The sequence below is a fragment of the Rhinoraja longicauda genome, chromosome 24, assembly GCF_053455715.1.
Source record: "Rhinoraja longicauda isolate Sanriku21f chromosome 24, sRhiLon1.1, whole genome shotgun sequence".
In the NCBI taxonomy this organism is placed as follows: Eukaryota; Metazoa; Chordata; class Chondrichthyes; order Rajiformes; family Arhynchobatidae; genus Rhinoraja; species Rhinoraja longicauda.
Window position 1 is genome coordinate 34,988,288 of NC_135976.1, and position 12,893 is coordinate 35,001,180.

General features: G+C 42.3%; 1 pseudogene across 1 annotated transcript in view; it reads left to right on the forward strand.

Annotated features, from left to right (window-relative positions):
• Positions 1-2,910: 2,910 nt before the first annotated feature.
• The window catches only part of LOC144605160 (chitinase-3-like protein 1), a 41,936-nt pseudogene continuing 31,953 nt past the window's right edge, over positions 2,911-12,893 (forward strand). Inside the window, exons 1-6 of the transcript XR_013548826.1 lie at positions 2,911-2,986; positions 4,005-4,034; positions 4,723-4,927; positions 8,477-8,533; positions 9,550-9,706; positions 11,904-12,028. The product of XR_013548826.1 is annotated as a chitinase-3-like protein 1 (transcript). The remainder of the gene's footprint in view (positions 2,987-4,004; positions 4,035-4,722; positions 4,928-8,476; positions 8,534-9,549; positions 9,707-11,903; positions 12,029-12,893) is intronic.

Here is a 12,893-nt window from a genome sequence, read left to right on the forward strand (position 1 = left end):
TTGACCGCTAACTCCCACCCCATTCTCAAGTCTACCCGGACTATGACACCTCTCCCTCCGTTGTTGATCTCTGTCCCCAACATTGCTTGTTGCAGGTTGACTGCACTGACTCCCACGGTTGCCTGTTCCTCTTCGCAGGGGACAGATATCAAATGAGATCTCGTATATAAACCCACTGACTCCCACAGTTATCTCAATGGGACAGGCAGCATCTCTGGAGAGAAAGAATGGGTGACATTTTGGGTCAACCCGCAACATCATCCATCCTCTCCAGAAATGCTGCCTGTCCCTCTGAGTTATTTTTTGTGTCTATCTTTGGTGCAAACCAGCATCGGTAGTTCCTTCCTACCCACAGTTACCTATTCCCCTTCGCAGGGGAGAGACCATTGACTGACCCCCCAGATATAAACCCACTGATTATCATGGTCACCTGTTCTCCTTCGTGGGGGGAAGACCATTGATTGACGTCTACTATAAACCCACTGACTCCCACAGTTAGCTTGACTACACTCAAATTCACTTGGACCACCTCTCTCCTTGTGTGGAGACCCAATCAGTCCCCCTAGCCTAACATTTTCGTCTGCCTGTCGGACCTCATCAATAACACTTCTCTTTTGACTCGTCACACTTTTTTCAAGCTAAAGGTGTAATGGCTATGGGCCCCAGCTATGCCTGCCTTTTTGTTGGTTATGTCAAACAGTCCTTGTTTCAGCATACAGTGGCCCCATCCCCCAACACTTTCTTTGTTACATTGATAACTGCATCAGGGCTGCCTCCTGTTTATTTCATCTTCCTTACCTGTACCTTCCACCCTGCCCTCAAATCCACTTGCACTATTTCTGATATTCCTCTCCCCTTTCTCAGTCTTGCTAACTCCCTACGCTTTTTCCCCATCCTACTCCTTGCAAGTTTGCCAATCCCTACTCTCAGTTTCTCTATTTCTGCCAGATATGCTCCGAAAATGAGGCTTTTCACTCTGGGACATTCGAGACGAACTCTTTCTTTAGTAAACATGGTTTCCCCCCCTGCTGTGTGGATGGACCCCTCACCCTTGTCTCCTCTTTGTCCTGTAGTTCTGCTCTCACTCCCCCCCCCCCAAGGGGAATAAGGATGGAATTACTCTGGTCCTTGTCGTTCACACCACCAGCTTCCACATCCACTTTAATTGTGGGCTGCATCAGTGAGGGAAGCTGAATACAGAGATGTGGTCAACGACTTTGTTGAGTGGTGTGGGCTGAATCAACTGCAGCTCAACACCGACAAGACTAAGGAGTTAGTGGTGGACGTTAGGAGGAGAGGAATACCCCTGTCTCCATTAAGGGTGTGAATGTGCAGCTTATCAAGAAGTAAAAATACCTTTGAGTTTAATTGGACAGTAAACTAGACTGGTCCAGGAACGCTGTGTAAGAAGGGACGGAGCTATCTACACTTTCTGAGGAGGCTCCGCCCTTTCTACGTCTGCAGAAAGACACTGCAGATGTTCTATCAATCAGTGGTGGCCAGTGTCATCTTCATTGCTGTCGTGTGCTGGGGCAGCAGGGTGACGGTATCAGGATTAACAAGCTTACCAGAAAGGCTTTCTCCATCTCGGGGTGGAGTTAAATTCAAGGGAGATGGTCTTCGAGTTTAGGATGCTCCTTAAACTGCAGAGCATGTTGGACAATACAGCTCACCCCCTCCATGACACACTGATCAACCTGAGGAGCACCTTTAGCAACAGACTGGTTCCACCAAGAGACAGCACAGAACACCGCAGGAGATCCGTTTTCCCTGTGGCTATCAAACTGCACAACTACTCCCCCTTCTGCCATGGGGTATACTGACCCCCCCCTCCCTCCTCCAATCTTTACACATCCCCAATCCTGGACTTTCCGCTTGTCACTTTAATTTCATGTATCTTATTGTGCTTTATGACTGTTGGCAGGCCAATTTCCCTCGTGATAAATAAACACATAATTCTCCTCAATTCTGCTACCTGCAACGTGATCCCACCACCAGTCATATCTTCCCATCATGACAGCTTTCCGTGGAGACCACTCCACCTGCAACTCCTTGCTTCACTCATCCCACCCAACCCGCCCCTTCCCCAAGTACTTTCCCCCACAACTGAAGGAGATATAACACCTGTCCCTATGCACCTCTTCAAATCTCAATTACATTTAGTAGCCTCCTTTGCATCAGCAGAGACCCGATGACCTTTTAGCTGAATATTTGCATTCTGTCCAACAATGCATACTGAATCTTGGAGTTGCTAACTATTTTAATTCCCCTTCCCATCCTGTCCTTGGCCTCCTCCATTGCCAGAGTGAGGCCACATGCAAACTCAAAGTACATCACCTAATATTTTGTGTAGGGAGTTTGCAGCCGAATGGTATGAACATTGTATTCTTCAACTTCCAAGGCAGGGTCCTGGGAAGTGTTGAACAGAAACCTTGGAGTACTTATAGAGTCATACAACATGGAAACAGGCCCTTCAGCACAACTTGCTCATGCCGATCACCATGCCCCATCTACACTAGTCCCACCTGTCTGCATTTGGCCCTTATCTCTATAAACCTATCCTATCCATGTACCTGTCTAAATGTTTCTTAAACATTGCGATAGTGTGTGTCTAGAGTTCTATAACATCACCCCTCCTGTGCTCCAAGGAATTCAGTCGTACCCTGTTCAACTTCTCCCTACAGCTCAGGCCCTCGAGTGCTGGCTACATCCTGATGGTGGTTGTGTGCAGTTTTGAAATTCTGCTTTATGCAACTGTTTTAATCTCAGTTTGTAGATTATGAAGCCACTGGAAGTAATTTAAAAATATTTATAAATTGTTTAATCTTTTCCTATCATGGTGAAAATCAGTCATTTTATGTTACAGGATTATATGGAGACCCTGCAAAAATTCCAGTGACACCACAGTAATCTCAGCTGCAGCAAGGATAATAAAACCGCAAAGGCTCACTGCATCAAAACATTGGAACAATGTTTGGGCTGTTTGGTAAGAATGTTTTAAGAATATATCTGTAAAAAAGTTGAATAAAGGACACATCAATTTAAATTTTATCGCAGTATAAACTTTTGTTGGTGTTCTTAGCTCCACCAAATTTTTAGTGACAAAGTAAATAGTCTATTGAAGGCAAGAAAATGAATGTTAGTTTCTTTATATAGAAGTTCTACAATGCTAAACATAGTAGCTGCATAGATTAAAGCTCCAGTTTTGTGAGAGAAATGCAACTGGAAGCTTAGTTATCTTTTTTCGAGTCACCTAGCTAAAGTCAGGTTCAGAGGAGTCGGGTAGTGGATATTTAGTGCCTGTAGTTTTCTAATATTTAGTTCAGAACGTAGATATTATTAGCAAGGGTGCTATTTGTTGCCCATTGTGTTACCCTGAGAAGGGAGGGTCATGGATGGTTTTGGTCAAGATGAAAAGCAACCTGGTGGGTGTCTCTTTCTGGTCAAATTTCCTGAATACTGCAAAGGGACCTCAAATGCTTATCATGGAGGGATATGGGTTATATGCAGGCAGATAAGTGATGGTTTTGACATACGCCGAACCTGGGATTCATTGTATTCATCTGGTAACCCAAACCTCATCCTTGCTCTGTGCCTGCATGGATTCATTTTATGGACTTTGTGTGTTCTGTTGTGGGCCGATCGTCCTGTTCCTTATGCTTACTGTTCTGATTTAAAAGAGACAAATAAATGTCCCTAGTAGCAAGGAGCATTCATGGAAGAGAAGTGGCAGTAAATTACATGGAATTTAAAAAAAACAACTCCACAGACTGGAAATTTGAAACACAAACAGAAACTGCTGGAGATGCTCACCAAGTCATGGAACATCTTTGATAAAAGAAACATTTAACATCTCAGAACTTGTCCAGTTTTTCCCAATAACTGCAAAAAATTAGATCTTGCTTTGTTGAAAGTGATAGGCTGTTGAGGGAAAATTGCATTCTAGTTTGGTAAAATGTACATAAAATATATTTTCTGCTCATTTTTCTCTTTCATTCTTATAGGACTCATCACTTTATCTCATTTGCAACTTGGTGAGTCACAATATTGCTGGCAAATGCAAAACCTCCTTCATCTCTCAATTGTCCATTTTCTTAGAATGCTGTAAATGGTTAAACAATAAACTCAGAATCTGCATGTTGGACAGGTATTTAAAATATTTATGGGAACATTTTAAAACAGTATCTCTTAGATATTTTTATTTCTATCATCCTGCACATTAGAGGCAGGAAACATGTTCCCAATGTTGGGGGAGTCCAGAACAAGGGGCCACAGTTTAAGAATAAGGGGCAGGCCATTTAGAACGAAGATGAGGAAGAACTTTTTCAGTCAGAGAGTGGTGAAGGTGTGGAATTCTCTGCCTCAGAAGGCAGTGGAGGCCAGTTCGTTGGATGCTTTCAAGAGAGAGCTGGATAGAGCTCTTAAGGATAGCGGAGTGAGGGGGTATGGGGAGATGGCAGGAACGGGGTACTGATTGAGAGTGATCAGCCATGATCGCATTGAATGGCGGTGCTGGCTCGAAGGGCTGAATGGCCTACTCCTGCACCTATTGTCTGTTGTCTAAAATTAAGTGCCTATGTTGCACAGAAGTAAATTTCAGTAAGATCGTTGTGATAGAGAAAACAGACGGGTTAAATAATGGTATTGATTTTGCTTTCAACTGCATGAATATTATACTGAAGATCAATCTTCCCCATTTATTTTGAAATATTTCCATTTTAGGCAGTAATGACAAACTTGTCTGTTATTTCACAAACTGGGCACAGTATAGAACTGGGATTGGCCGTTACATGCCTGAGAACATTGATCCTTTTCTGTGCACCCATCTGGTGTATGCTTATGCCAAGATGAATACAAATCACCAACTTGTTACTGTCGAATGGAATGATGAAACTCTTTACAAGCAATTTAACGATCTCAAACTGAGGTGCGTAAACATACTTTCCATACTAAAAGTTGCAACTCATGGCTTTTTCCCTATATGGACCCTTTTCTTCTGTACTTCCATTATTCCTCTTAAATCCTTTATCGTGTCTTCAAAGTGCTTTATAATGTACAACACGGTCGTTAACAACTTTTCTGGCTTTCCAGAATGGATACTGACATTTATGCAAGAATTTGAAGAGTTGCCCAAAAGTTATCTTAAACAGTGTCTCTCCACTGTTAATTTGCAAAAGTACAGATAAAATAATAAGCAGTGTTTTCTTTTGGGATGATATGTATCATTATGGTGTACCGGCTCCTCTAACAAGTTAAATGTAACTTTGATATCCAGCCATGTCATCTTACATTAATTAAAGGTATGCACTGGCATCTTTCTGTCTACAAAATAAGCACTGATAATAATCTTTGGAAAAGTTAGAAGTACGTCAATAAATCTGCTAATGGTGTTTTAATTTACCAACTTTTTAGTACTATTATTATTGCTCATTAGAGAAGGTAGATCTGCATGATACAATTTCAGTTTTATGTGGATTAATGTGAACCTTCAGATTTGGAATTGAAAATAATTCAAGAGAAATCAACAATGGGTTTGAGTTATTCAAAAGGTCTGCAAATATACTGTTTGATTTCATGTGCTGTTGGGATGAAAGCGGAAGGAGGCAGAGACTTTTTGCTGCTCATTTTGATTATAGATACAGCATGGCAACTTCTCTCCTAACTTTTGCAAAGACAATGCAGAAAAAAAAGAAAATTTTAACGACCCCCCCATGCAACAGATGTCGGATATAACGGACGGACCTGTTGTCCCATCCTTGGCTTGCACCGTCTCAACCGTAGTTTAGAGCCCTATCTTTCAAAGTGCACCAGCGAGCCCTTCTTCACACACTGAAAGGACACTGAAAGTGCTCAGGAAAGTGCAGATCAGTCTGAAGATGGGTCTCGACCCGAAATGTCACCCATTCCTTCTCTCCTGAGATGCTGCCTGACCTGCTGAGTTACTCCAGCATTTTGTGAATAAATACCTTCGATTTGTACCAGCATCTGCAGTTATTTTCTTATACTGAAAGTGCTGGAGTAATTAAAGGGTCAGGATCTATGGAGAACGCCAGTGCCACTGGTCTGCATCTGCGAGCCCTTCTTCACCGGTTCACGGGGCTGTCTTTGCGGCTCACGTTGTCAACCCTGGCACTCGTTCATCGTTGGGCTCCGTCCCTTCTCATCTGCTGTTGCTTCCAAGTCATATGTTATTGACTCCAGATGAGAAGGAGGAGGTGGTGATGGGAGGAGGGGGCGGCAAACAGAGGAAAGCGTTGTGCAGTGGGGAAGAAGGGATCACTGGTGCACTTAGTGAGTTGGGAGTGGAGTCGTAAGCCGGGGCTCTAAATGTCGGGGGAAACGATGAGAGCCTGGAATGGGTCGGAAGTTTATTCCTTTCATTCGTATTCAGTTTACATTTTATATTAGTTGCGTTTAAGTTTTTGGCACTCTACGCTGCTTTGAGGCATGGGAGGGGCGACATTAGCGGGCTAGGGGTGTATTGTCATTTCATTATCACGTGACCTCTGTTCAGAAAATCAGATCATCCAGAAAGACTCTGGAATCAAGGTTGCCGAAAAATCGTTGTTCAACCTGTATATACTTTTTCACCGCTGAAAGCAGCTTTCAAAGCCAAAATTATTCGAATTAAGTTAGTTGTTAAAGTTGCGGATTTCCGCCTTTTTAAAATCCATTTTCCGCGCTTTTTGCATGGTTTCCGCGTTTTTCATTTTGCCAAATAAACAAAGAAATCGGATCGAAAAAAGAAAAAAAAAGATGTACAGACTTGTACATCTAGGGGTTCCGCGAGAAATCCATCCCCCCCCCCTCGCGCGCCCTGAAAGTCTCCCCATAAATGTGGCACCTAGGCTGGGCAAGGCAGCCAATCTCTACCTCATCGGGACTTCCAACGGCTGATCGGAGGGTTGAATTTGCAACCTGCGGCCAGGGCTCTGGAACTCCAGCCCAGCAGGAGTCAGCAAATTATTCCCCATAGCCGACTTCCTTGGCCTGCTGGATAAACCAACAAAGCTCTGGAACCAAGAGTGCCATAAAATCAGTGGTGGAACTGTAATGAGTAAATATTAAATTTAAGGGCAAGATTATATAACTAAATTAATTAAGACGTGGTTAAAATATAAAACACAGCAGAAAAGCCAATTACCACCTCTTTGGGCTGATTATCAATTAATGTGCGAATTTACTTAAATGTTATTAGTGTACAGTGACATATTCACATTATGTTGACATGGATAGAAAATTGGTTGGCAGACAGAAAGCAAAGAGTGGGGATAAATGGGTCCCTTTCAGAATGGCAGGCAGTGACTAGTGGGGTACCGCAAGGCTCGGTGCTGGGACTGCAGCTATTTACAATATACATTAATGACTTGGATGAAGGGATTAAAAGTAACATTAGCAAATTTGCAGATGACACAAAGCTGGGTGGCAGTGTGAACTGTGAGGAAGATGCTATGAGGTTGCAGGGTGACTTGGACAGGCTGTGTGAGTGGGCGATGCATGGCAGATACAGTTTAATGTGGATAAGTGTGAGGTTATCCACTTTGGTGGTAAGAATAGGAAGGCAGATTATTATCTGAATGGTGTCAAGTTAGGAAAAGGGGACGTACAACGAGATCTGGGTGTCCTAGTGCATCAGTCACTGAAAGGAAGCATGCAGGTACAGCAGGTAGTGAAGAAAGCCAATGGAATGTTGGCCTTCATAACAAGAGGAGTTGAGTATAGGAGCAAAGAGGTCCTTCTACAGTTGAACAGGGCCCTAGTGAGACCGCACCTGGAGTACTGTGTGCAGTTTTGGTCTCCAAATTTGAGGAAGGATATTCTTGCTATTGAGGGTGTACAGCGTAGTTTACTAGGTTAATTCATGCCGGAATGGCGGGACTGTCGTATGTTGAAAGACTGGAGCGACTAGGCTTGTATACACTGGAATTTAGAAGGATGAGAGGGGATCTTATTGAAACATGTAAGATTATTAAGGGGTTGGACACGTTAGAGGCAGGAAACATGTTCCCAATGTTGGGGGAGTCCAGAACCAGGGGCCACAGTTTAAAAATAAGGGGTAGGCCATTTAGAACAGAGATGAGGAAAAACTTTTTCAGTCAGAGAGTTGTAAATCTGTGGAATTCTCTGCCTCAGAAGGCAGTGGAGGCCAGTTCCCTGAATGCTTTCAAGAGAGAGCTAGATAGAGCTCTGAAGGATAGCGGAGTCAGGGGGTATGGGGAGAAGGCAGGTACGGGGTACTGATTGAGAATGATCAGCCATGATCACATTGAATGGTGGTGCAGGCTCGAAGGGCCGAATGGCCTACTCCTGCACCTATTGTCTATTGTAATGTCGGTTTTTACTTTGAAATGCACTAAAAGAAGCGTGAAACTGGTAATTTTGTGTTTAAATTTTTGACCCCTGTTGTACGCCTCGCGCAAGCGCTCAGCTCTTTTCCTCTGTTTTTACCTCACGCATGCCTGTTTATTGCTTGAAGGAATACCAAGTTGCAGACACTGCTGTCAATCGGAGGAGTGACGTTTGGTTCTACACTGTAAGTACACATTCATGCATATTAACAAACAAAATAAATGTAACAAATGTCATATATTCACAATATTTTCCTGTAAAAGATGTTAAATGTATAAGACTGGAGAGACTGAAATCACTGAAGTAGCTAGCTCTGTAGGAAAATAACGTTTCGGGTCGAGACCCTTCTTCAGACTGAAGAAGGGCCTCGACCCGAAACATCACCCAATCCTTCTCTCCTAGATGCTGCCTGACCTGCTGAGTTACTCCAGCATTTTGTGATACCTTCGAAGTAGCTAGCTCGGTCAGAGCACTTGAGGTTCTGATAGTTTTAAAAGCAGAAGTTCATTAATATTTGTGGAAGACTAGGCTACTGCTATTTTTTTCTAACTTCCTTGTCCAGTGCAAATTAACTTTTCACTCTTTTCTCTCTTCCACCAAATTCTCCCCGACTATTGTTCTCAGGGGTCCGAAGCACTTTTGAATGTCAAATACTTAGAGTTGTTGGGGGAAAAGTCTAAACTAATATATGTAACTATGAGCTGCAGCTGGAACTATTTTATGCTGCTTCATCCATGACCTTATTTAATCCCTTCCGAAATAATGGAGGGGTGGATGGGTGCAATTAAAATCGAGATTACTGAATCCGACATTGATTTCTCTTTTCTATGCTTTGTCTGAATAAACCAGGTATCTCAGGACAGATCTTGGGCTAATTTTAGAATTTTTTCAATTTATAGTTTTTGTATCATCTCATTTAGTCAACAATTTATTTCGATTTTTGAGTTGAGTATTAGTCAATTTAAAAGTAGATGTTTCTACTTTTATACCAGCATTTATATCTCAAAATGTATGTATTTATCCACAGTCTGAGCTTTTTTCAGTAAAATATGTAATTTTATTTTATTACTTGTGCAGTATTTTCAAATCAAACATGTCATCAACATAAGTTTGTTTACATTGTTACAATGTTGATGAAATAACTCAACCAATTCTTATTATTAACTTCTCCCACTCTGGTTGCTCCCTCACCTTTAATAGCATGGTGTCTACTCTGGCAAATAGACAAGGATTAATCAATTCTGTGATTAGTTTTGTGAGGAAGTATGGGTTTGACGGGTTTGATCTGGATTGGGAGTTTCTAGGTTCCGAAGGAAATCCACCAGAAAATAAACAACGTTTCACAGCATTGGTAACGGTAAATAAAACAATATTCTGATTAAATAATTTTAATTGAGCAGTGCTGCTTCATTATTGATTCTGAATTGTTACAAACCTTCTGACAATATGTGCCATTTTTTAATTTAAATTTGCAATTGAAGTTGTTCCAAAGGAAATTATTATAAATGTTTTGAATATGTTGGTACCAGGTAAATGTTTTGAATGTTGGTACCAGGTAATGCACTTTGGTAAGTCATATTGTAGTAGGACAAAGAAACATAGAACCATAAAAAATAGGTGCACGAGTAGGCCATTCGGCCCTTCGAGCCAGCACCACCATTCAATATGATCATCCAGAACCTGTTCCTGCTTTCTTCTATATCCCTTGATTCCATTAGCCCTTGGAGCTGTAACTTAATCTCGTTTGAATACATCCAGTGAATTTGCTTCCACTGCCTTCTGTGGCAGAGAATTCCACAGATTCACAACTGTCTGGGTGAAAATGTTTTTTTTAATCTACTGCAATAATCTTTTACCAGCAATGCCACCACCACTTCCTCTTCCTTTCTGTCTATCCTTCTTGAATATTGAATACCCCTGCATATTGAGCTCCCAGCCAGGGGAGGGAGGAAGGAGGGAGGGGAGATGGGAGGAGGGGAGGGGGTGGTGGAGGAGAGGGTGCTACACCAATGCAGGAGAGGTTTGGGTCCACTTGGTTTAGTAGAAAGTAAATGGGAAGACCTCCAGAGCTTTGGCAAAGGGGGCACAAGAACATGGCCTGGAAAGTGGTGAAACAAGTGTATCGATAGTGAAGAAGACATTTGGTATGGTTGCCTTCCTGGAATTGATGGCTTTGTGGATGGAATTGATGGCTTTGTGGCCAAGTTTGAAGATAATACAAAGAAAGGTGGAGGGTCACCAAATGGAGAGGAAGCAGGGAGCCTGCAGAAGTTGGAAGAATGGGCAAAGAACTAGCAGGTGGAATACAACGTAGCAAGGTGTGCGGTCATGCACTTTATTAATAGGAATAAACGCGTGCACTATTTTCTAAATGGGACGAAGATTCGGAAATCGAAGGTGCAAGGGACTTGGATGAGATTCGTCCTTGATTATGCTGATGGCCTTGCTGAAGCAGCGTGAAGTGTAGATGGAGTCAATTGAAAGGAGGTTAGTTTGCATGATAGTCCGGGCTGTGTCTACACTTCTCTGCGATTCAATGCGGTCTTGGATGGAGCTGTTCTCAAACCTTCCTGTGATACATCCCGATAAAATGCTTTCTGTTGAAGTTGGTGAGAGTTGTTGGGGACACGCCAAACTTCCTAAGCCTTCTAAAGAAGTAGAGGCGTTGGTGTGCTTTCTTGGCCATAGCTTAGATATCGCTAGTCCAGGGCAAGATGATATTTACTCCTTGGAACTTGAAGCTTTCAACCATCTCTACTTTGACGATGTCAATGTATGTGTGCCGCTTTGCTTCGTGAAGTCAATCACAATCTCCTTTGTTTTATTCACTTGGAGGGAAAGGAATTGTATCGATACCACGTTATGAGGTTAGGCATAACGGTCAGCATTGATGAGGTGTCATTTATATTCTGCACAATTCTGTGATGCAAGGGTGAACACTGGTATGGTTGGTGTTATAATGACATTCTCCCATAAAATTTATAGAGTTTAATTATCAAACTAAATTTACGGTGAACAGTTTAAGGCAATTCCAGAATGATAGGTCAACGATTGAGCATACACTAAGCTTTAATGGGGAATCATGGGTGGAATAGCTGTTGAAAGCAGGAATAGTTTAGGAAGGCAAAGCTAGGAGTTGGGTCTTCCCGATGTTTACCAATAAAACATTTCTGATTTACCTGCTGCGTGTCTGACCAGAATTCTAACAATTTAAAGGTTGCTGGAGGGTCAATAGAGTTGATGGTTGTCATCATTTTGATCTATCAAAAGCTAAGGAGAATTTCCAACATTTCTTCCTGTGTCCAATACCTCCCATCGGGTTTTAACTCTGGCTTTTTCAGGATGGGTGATGTAAGTAGGTTGCAATTTCTGAATGTTAAATGTTCCTCCATTTAAATGCTGTTGCTTTGGAAGTTTCTTTTTGGAAATGGATATGTATAAGATGAAAGGATGGTTATAATCTTGAAGTTACAGTTATCTCTCCTGTCATCACAATAAACGTTTGCTGAGATCATGGACCATAATATTATCTATTCAGTTATCTGTACCCCCAGGAAATGAAAGCCGCTTTTGTAAAGGAAGGAGCAACATCAGGAAAACCTAGATTACTGCTTGTGGCTACCGTGGCTGCTGCTAAAGGCATCATTGACGCTAGTTATGAAGTGGCTAAAATTGCTGAGTAAGTACAATCTTTTGGGTGCAGATATTTTTATGTTGTACAGTTCTTTCTGTAATTTCAAGCCAAGACTAAGGAACAAAACCGGGTTTTGTGACCCGGCGTGGGAGGACTGCTGTGAGGGAGGGAGAGGGACATTGGACAAGCCGGAGTAGGGGGACTGCCATGAAGGAGGGGGGAGGGACATTGGACAACCCAGAGTAGAGGGACTGCCATGAAGGAGGGGGGAGGGGAAGTGAGAACATTTTAGTTAGTAAATAGTTGGTGACTAGGTTCATTTCATCACTTTGCTGATAATCGAGATTAAGACAAAGTAATAATTAAGTAGATGAGATTTATTCAGCTTATTGTGTACAGAGTACGTTTTGGGCACTTTTTGACTGCTCAATGCCATTGGTGCAAAGTGGAACAGTATTCTGGAAGAACAGCTGCTTTTGTAGCAATAGTCTTCAGGACGGCAGGTGGAATCTTGTGAGGATACGGTCTATGTTGCATCCAATGAAAAGCATTTATTAATGTCACATTAGCAGAATGGAGGCAGCATCAGAGGTCATGAAGATAAGTCATATCTTGGCAATTCTGGCATAAACACCAACCATTACACTCACATATTGGACTCTTCCATTACTGTTGAGCAGTTTGTGGAGCTGTTTTATTGTCTAAAATGTAATTATCTCCAAATGTGGCAGGATCTTGCAACTTTGATGTGAACCATTTATTATAATATTAAATAGGAGCATAATTTGTTTTAGACTGTCTGTGATAGGCTGTAATTTGACTATTCGTTGGGACAGTTTTCCCAATGTTTTATCTTGGCCGTGGAGAAGCCCGGGTCGGGGCCTCATGGGTTGGAGGAGCCTCGCCTCGC